We start from the raw sequence: 8,397 nt of genomic DNA on the forward strand, positions 1-8,397 counted from the left end.
TCACTAATTGTGTGTTATTTAATCTCCATTTATTTCTCTTGATTTCCAGCTTCATTCCCTTGCAGTCAGAGAAACTGCTTTGAGTAATTTCAGTCTTTTTACATTTATTAAGACCTGTTTCATGTCCTAGTTTATGATTTGTCCTGGAGAACACTCCATGAGCACTAGAGAAGAATGTATATCCTGGTGTTTCAGAGTGTAACGATTTATATATGTCTATTAGGTCTAAATCTTTTATCACAGATTTTAGTTTGTGCATATCCTTATTGATCTCCTGGTTGTTTTATCTATAGTGGAGAGTGGTGTATTGAAGTCTTCCATTATTATTGTTGAATCAAATAAAGCTTCCTTCAGTTTTGCCAATGTTTGCCTTGTATTCTTTGGAGCTCGTTGATTGGGAGCATAAACATTTATGATTGTTATTTCTTCTTGGTAAATTGTCTGTTTTATTAATATGCAGTGTACTTCCTCATTTCTTATAACATCTTTGCATTTAAAGTCCATTTTTCTGATATTAGTATAGCTACTCCTGCTTTCTTTTGGTTGCAGCCTGCTAGAATATCTTTTTCCATCCTTTCATTTTCAATCTGTTTGTATATTTGTGTCTAAGATGAGTCTCTTGTAAGCAACATATAGATGGTTCATATTTTTTAATCCATTCTGCCCATTTGATTGGTGGGTTTAGTCTGTTACTAAAAAACGTTATTACTGTAAAGGCAGTTCTTGACTCTACATCTTATCCTTTAGTTTTTATTTGTCAAATCTATATATTCTTTCCCTCTCTTTCCTTTTATCCTTTAAGTTACCCTTAGTAATACTGTACAGTTCTGTGCAAAAGTCCTCCAGACTTTTCTCCTTTTTTTCTCAGACCAACTCCTTTTGTAAAATTAAACTGACATTTTGATATATATATATATGCATCCTCCCAGTCATTTTAATAACAATGCTAAAATTAAAGATTAACAAGCTTATAGTTAGGTTAAAATGTCATATCCAGTCAAATATTTGTGTATGTGGCCTTACAACTGCTGGAAATATTTTTAGTGAAGGGTGTCAGACACTGAGGAAATTCCTTTGAAATCAAAGGAGGGGTCTCTTTAATTCTGTATCTCCTCCCTTCCTCCCTCTTCTTAGTGCCCACGACCTTCTAGCCTTATTCCCAGCCTTTCAAGGCGGGGGAGTTGCCCCATCCAGTCTGGTCCCAGGGTCCCAGTGGGCGGTCTCACCGCGCTGGGGCTGCCCAGCACATAGGCTAGACCTCGGTGGAGCACTCTGGCGTCCCCGAAGCAGGAGTCCTGCTTTGCTTTCAGTTTCAGGCGTCCCAGGCTCGAATGACCTGTGTCCCTGTGGACGTATGCATGCGGAATTCAGCGACGGGCTGCCCAAGTGATTCAAATTACTCACGCTGCCTAGGCGGGAACCCGGGCCGCCCATCACCGCTGAAGGCACCATGCTGGACGGCCAGCGCACGGACGAATTGGAGTTGGGCCGGGAGAACGTGCTCTGCCAGGACAGGGGACTGACGTTCGTGGAGCTGAAGAAGGAGACGCCCGTAGTGTACAGGGAGGCCGACATGAGGCCCTGGGAGGCCCAGTTGTAGTACGACTAGCCAGGGGACATGTCGTCGTAGGGCTGCCTGAGCCCGTCGAACTGCGACGGGAAACCATCCTTGCACAGCTCAGCCTGCTGGTTGCGCTCCCGCTTTCCCCACTTGACCCAGCGGTTCTTGAACTAAACTTCCTAGAACGGGCACCCTCAAGAGGCCCGGGTCCGTCACCCCCTAGCAAAACAACCAAATCAAAAAGCAAAAGACCGACTCCCCCCCACCCCACGATTCCCCCAAGTACCCCTACCCCCACCCCCATCAGCTCTTTAAAAGTCCCTGAGCTTGGTGATAAACTGTCGGGAACCCCAAAACCCGCCGCTCTGCAACCTCCTGCTCTCTTCTCATCCCCCACCCACCCTGGCCTCGCCACGCCCAACCCAGCTCGATCCTGCCCAACGGCCTCTCTCAGAATTTTGAACCATTATTTTGTCTTCCTAAATCTACTTTCTTGGCAGGACTTGTAATGCCAGTCTGAAATTTCGTCCTTTGCATATAGCGTTTTTGTTTTGTTTTGTTGTTCTCATACATTCCCTTTGCTTTGGTATTCTGACCTCCACGAAGATATGTCTACATATGGACTGTTTTACTCATGGTGCTGGGTACTTCCAACCCGAATATTCATGTCATTCTTTCACCTTCTGTTTTTTTTTTTTTTTTTTTCCTGTACCAATTTGGTTATCTCCCACCTTCATTTTAACTATTCTGTCCTGTTGGATTTTTTTTTTAACTTTTTAATTGTATAATATAACATATACACAAAGCAAAGAAAGAAAAAAGCAATAATTTTCAAAACTGCCCTCAATAAGTAGTTACAGGACAGATACGGGAGTTTGTCATGGGCTATCATATAACCACTCAGATTTTTTCTTCTAGCTGCTCTAGAATATAGGATATAGAGGCTAGAAGACATAAATATTTTTTTATCATCACAATCGACTTTTTCTTTTTTGTAAAAAATAACGTAGATAAGAAAAAGCAATACATTTCAAAGCGCAGCACCACAATTAGTTGGAGAACATATTTCAGAGTTTGGCATGGGTTACAATTCCACAATTTTAGGTTTTACTTCTAGCTGCTTTAAGATACTGGAGACTAAAAGATATATCAATTTAATGATTCAGCAGTCATTCATTTATTAAATCTTGTCTTCTCTGTATAACTCCACCATCACCTTTGATTTTTCTATCACTGTCTTTAGGGGTGTTTGGGCTATGGCCATTCTAACTTTTTCATGTTGGAAGGGGCTGTCAATAATATGGGGTAGGGAGATAGAACTATCTGATGTTCTGGAGAGACCGGGCCCTCTGTGATTCATATTTTATTAATTGCAATGGGATCTTATACACTTGAAAAATACATTATTATGTGAGTGATACATTATATGTTAGCCAGAATGTTTTGTTTACACTAACTTAATGACTAGTATAGTAAAATTATTGAGCTATCTTGCCTCAAGAGGTATAAACTGCTTTCTCTAATTGCTGCCTTCAACCAATCTCTATTAAAGCTCTCACACCTCTTCATAATCATATTTTAAGCAATCCTACAACTTTCCAGTGCCTTGCAGTTTCTCAAAATCTTGCCTGTTCAGTCTCAATACGAGATAAAGCTTTCCTCATTCCCGCTATCAGTCAGGTTTATAAAGAGTGAGATGCGGATACTTTTTCCCCTCCCTCTTCTTAGGCTCTTGCTCCTTTGGTCTTAGATCATGGAGGATGAATTAGGGAAAAGAGAAAACATCTCTACCTTAAGGCCCGCTGCTTGTGGTATACTTTCAGGCCAAAAACTAATCGGCTTTTTAAAAAATTGGAGGATTCTTTATATACAACAAAATTCACCAATTTTAAGTGTACAATTCAGAGTTCTGGCAAATACAAGTGCACACTCCTGAAACCACCATGAGGCCAGTTATGATACAGAACAGTTTCCACCACTTCACAGCATTTACTTTGTGTTCCTCTGCAGTCAACTTCCCCCTCCTCCCAACTCCTGGTTATTGAGCTGCTTTCTGTCAAAATAGTTTTGCCTTTTTTAGAATTTCATATTGATGGAATCACACAGTATGTAGCCTTCGGTACCTGACTTATTCCATTTAGCCTAACAAGTCTGAGATATGTCCATGTTGTTGCCCGCATCAGTAGTTCCTTTTCTCAACGATTTGTTTTTCATCATATGGATATATCATATTTTGTTTATCCATTCACCAGTTGATGGACATTTATTTATTTCTCGTTTGTTACTATTATTAATAAAGCATTTATGAGTACTCTACTACAAGCCTTGTGTGGACAAGATTTCATTTTCAATATTTACCCATATTTCTCTTGGGTAAATACCTAGGAGTGCCATTGCTGGGTTGATGGTAAAGTAATTTCTTATATTATAAGAAATTGCCAAAACATTTTTTTCAAATTAGCTGTAGTATTTTGTATTATTACCAGTAAAGTATGAGAATTCGAGTTCCACATCTTGTCAACACTTGATGTTGTGAGTCTCTTCCATTTTGGCCATTTGAGTGATGTAAGGTGGTTGAATGGTGTCTCATTGTGGTTTTGTGTTGCTTTGATAGATGACAGTTGAGTGTCTCTTGATGTACTTATTTGCCATCTGCACAGTTTTGTTGTCAAGTATCTGTCTGTCACTTTATTAGAGGGTTGAATAAGCTCGTTATATACTCTGGACAGAAGTCCTTTATCAGATACATTTTGAAAACACCTTCTCCCAGTGTGTGGCTTGCTTTGTCATTTTCTTAGTGGGATCCTTCAAAGATTTCCTCCTCCGGCTGCCTGCCTGGTACCTCTTTCCCTCCCTGAGGTGCGTGGCTGCAGGTTTCAGGGCCACAGCCTCACCCCTGGGGAGCTCATTCACTGATCTCTCCCACCGCCCAGTAGGCGGCCATCTCACTGACCGGGGAACCTGGGCAGGCACCATCCACGTGCGGTGCATGCGCCTGTCCTATTGGAATTTTTATTAGATGATTTGAACCTTCTGAAATGAGCCTCCATGTCCCTTAACTTTTCAATCTTTTATCAAATTTTTTCCCTGTGTTTTCAAGTTCTACATTTTGTCATATTTCTTCATCTAGTACTTCTAGGAAATGTTTTCCCAAATATTTGGTGATCCTTGGTTATTCATTCCTGTTTATGAATGGAGGACTAGATTGATTGTTATAGGTATCTGCTGTGGCTCTGCTGTGCTATTGTGCTTCTGTGAATGTAAAAGTTCAGTATGAGCTCTATGTTCGCTCATTTGTTTATTTATTCAACCAATGCCTATTAACAAGCTATTGATTGCTATGGAAAACATGGAGGCTGCCATGATGAACAAAATAAGGCATGCTTCTTACTTTCATGGATCTTATTGTCTGGATGAGTAGACATAATCATCAAAATATATTCAAGTACATTAATAATAACGTATTGATATGTGAGGAAAGGAAGAGGAGGACTATAGTTTTATAAAAGCACAAAGTAAAATAGCCTAATGTAGTAGGATAATTTTGGTTACAAGAGACCCAACTGAAGCTGAACTCAGGAAAGGGGAATTTGTTGGCTCATTAGTGAACTGTCTAGGTCTTAAATGGTATTGTTAGAGATCTTCTTTTTCATCACTTGTTTTCCTTTTCTCAGTGTTGTTTTCTTTGTGTTTCACAAGTGTGGTGTCCCTAAGTGGTGACAGAGATGGCCACCAGTAAGTCTGAATTTATACCCTACAAATCCAGCAACCCCATCCCAGCCACCAAGCAACTTACAACACCCAACATTAACTCTCTCCTATTACTTAAGCAAACCCAACAAACAGATAATGTGTATTTTCCAATAATTTCATAAGGATCCCAGGATAGTGTTCATTGACCTGATACATTGACCTGACTGTAGTCATAGATTCTGTAGCGGCCTAACAGTAGGGAGTGCTCTGATGGGCTAGTTATGGACTATGTGTCTGTCCCTGGAGTTGGGAGTTGGAGTCAGCCATAGGGCCTTAGGTTGGGGGAGGGTTGGCCCCCAAAAGAAAACCAAATCAAGATAATGCATATGTGGTAGAAAATGCATAACATATAATTTTTAAATAGTTTCATATTCAAACCCCACCTTTGCTGTTTCAGGGAAAATTCATCATCTCTCTAAGCATTTCCATCCCCTTTAAAGACATATACCTATCTTGCATGGTTTTGAATATCTCATATAATACCTATAGTGTGCCTGCACAGGGTAGCTGCTCATTAAATAGTGGCATTATTTAAAAAAAAAAAAAGTCTATAAACACTCACACAATACAACCTGGCTTAAGAAGGAAAACATTACCAATGTAGCCAATTCTCCTGCCTACCTTCCTTGTTTACATCCACCCATTTCTTTCCAGTAGGGAATCACTATCCTGAATTTAATATATATCATCTTCTATTTTTAGTATTTTATGCATGTTGGCACATACACAGATGGCATTGTATGACTTTTTTTCTCCTGTAGCTTGCACTTTTTTTAGTTCAACTTTATAATTGGGAAGATTCATCCATGTTGATATTTGTAGTTGTAATTCTTTAATTTCTACTTTTACATAATACTATGGGTTGAATTCTGTCCCTGAGAAAGATATGTTGAAGTCCTAAGCCTGGTACTTGCGAATGTGATTTTATTTTAAAATAGGGTCTTTGAAGATGTAATCAAGTTAAGATGAGGTCATGCTGGATTAGGGTAGGCTCTAATCCCATATGGCCGGTGCCTTATAAAATAGAATAACATGTGAAGATAGAGACACACAGGCAGAAGGTCATGTGAAGATGGAGGCAGAGACAGGAGTTGTGCAGTTGTAAGCCATGGAACACCAAAGATTGCCAGCCCCCACCAGAAGCTATGAAGAGGGAAGGAAAGTTTCATCCTTTGAGCCTGTGAAGAAAGCATGGCCCTGCCAACATCTTGATTTTGCACTTTTAGACTCCAGAACTGTAAGAAAATTTTTTTGACTGTTTTCAGTCACTCTGTTGTGGTCATTTGTGTTACAGCAGCTCTTGGAAACTAATACACATACTGTCCCAATATGTGCATACACTGCAATTTTTAAAATCCATTCTCTTCTTAATGGATATAGATTGTTTCTGTTGTTTTGCTACTAGAAATAAGATTGCTTTGAACATTCTCATGCATGTCTCCATGAATATGTGCAAGAGTTTTCTCTAGGGCACGTGCATCAGAATGGAATTACTGGATCTTAGGGTATGAACATTTTCAGCTTCACTTAATCTTGTCAAATTGTTTTCTGAGGTTATTTTAATAATTTACAATCCTACTAGCAGTGTTTAAGAATTCCCATTGTTCCTTCTGAATTGAAGACATTTTCATTATTTTTGAGGGGCTAACAAAAGATAGAAATGTGAACAAATAAGGTAGAACAATGGAATAAGTGTTTTAATTTGTACAGTGGGGACACAAAAGAAAAGAGATAGAGATCCTTCTTATCTAGAGGCATAAATAAATATATGAGAAAAAGGGACAGTGGTGTGTCCTCTTTTTGAAGTGGGGCAGGTAAAATCCAATGGTGTCCAGCTGTTAAGTTGAGGCTGGCAGGTCCTAGATAGTGCCCTCACAATCCACAACATGCAAAAAGGGTACATATCTCTTACAGGTTGTCCATTATATGCCTGCTGGGCAGAAGGAATCATTTCAGATCATTGTTACCACACTCAAATAAGTTTTACCAGTCTAAATGACATGATTCTCCTTAATATCCTAGATCTCTAACTGTAGTCTCTTTAAATTATATATATATGTAATTTTTGCTCTTTAAGATATATTTTAAATTACATATTTAGATTAACACTATGCGGTGGTCTCTCTCTCTATATATATATGTGTATATAAACACATATTCATATATAAATGCAATGTATATATATATATATACACACATAATGGTGGATGAATATATTTTTGGACAAATTTCTTCAGCAGCCTGGAATTTTAATAAAGAGGCCAGGATCTTAGCTATGAAATTGTCAACCTCAACACAAATTTTAAACTGCCCTAAATAAAAAAAAGTATTTATCTTACTTCAGGCACCTGGAAAATAAAAAAAGAATGCTTAGTTTTGCTTAAATGTAACTAACTCAACCTGGAGGGTTTAGAAAATGTGACATTAATATGTGTTACTGGAGTAGGCTTAAGTTTCCATATTTGAGGGAAAAGGGTAAATTAGAATAACGTAGGTATCTAACTAGCTTTTTAAGCAGCTTTTTCCCCTTGGCTTGGAAGTTTAGGAATGATTTTTCAGAGCAGCATGGAGAAACATTTGTGATTGCTCTCATTAGAAATGTCATTAGCAAGTTTCTCTAAGGAGGTACAGTGAATAACTGATTTTCCCTTTGCAACAGCCCTCCTCAGTCTCTGAATTGAAATGATCTTCTCTCTTCCATTGCTAAATCATCTTATAGTTGTGAAGTGTTACATACATTTTCATAATGGTGACGATAATCTGCCTCATGCCCTCAACTCTGAAAAGAAAGTTGAATTTGTACCAAATGAAAAAAACATTCGAGACCAGAGTTTGCAAGAAGAGCAATAGTTTAGGGGCAGAGATAATAAACTGAATTGAAGTCACTGAGTGGTTCATATTATGTGCAAGTGTGTAATTTTCCAAATAAAATGACCCAAAGAAGCTCTTTCATATCTTCTAAGTCTACATTAAATGCGCATAGGCTTGTCTGCCAAAGTTGCAAATAGAGAAGGTTAAAGACATTAAAAAAATGTTGAGGACAACTCTGTGATTATACTGCGAGCCATTGATTATTACCTTGG

At 38.6% G+C, this 8,397-nt stretch overlaps 1 pseudogene; it reads right to left on the minus strand.

The window, feature by feature from the left end:
- Positions 1-1,130: 1,130 nt before the first annotated feature.
- On the minus strand, positions 1,131-3,225 carry LOC143686791 (pituitary homeobox 2 pseudogene; annotated as a pseudogene).
- Between the last annotated feature and the right edge of the window lie 5,172 nt (positions 3,226-8,397).

The sequence above is a fragment of the Tamandua tetradactyla genome, chromosome 6 (genome assembly GCF_023851605.1).
Source record: "Tamandua tetradactyla isolate mTamTet1 chromosome 6, mTamTet1.pri, whole genome shotgun sequence".
NCBI classification, from domain to species: domain Eukaryota; kingdom Metazoa; phylum Chordata; class Mammalia; order Pilosa; family Myrmecophagidae; genus Tamandua; species Tamandua tetradactyla.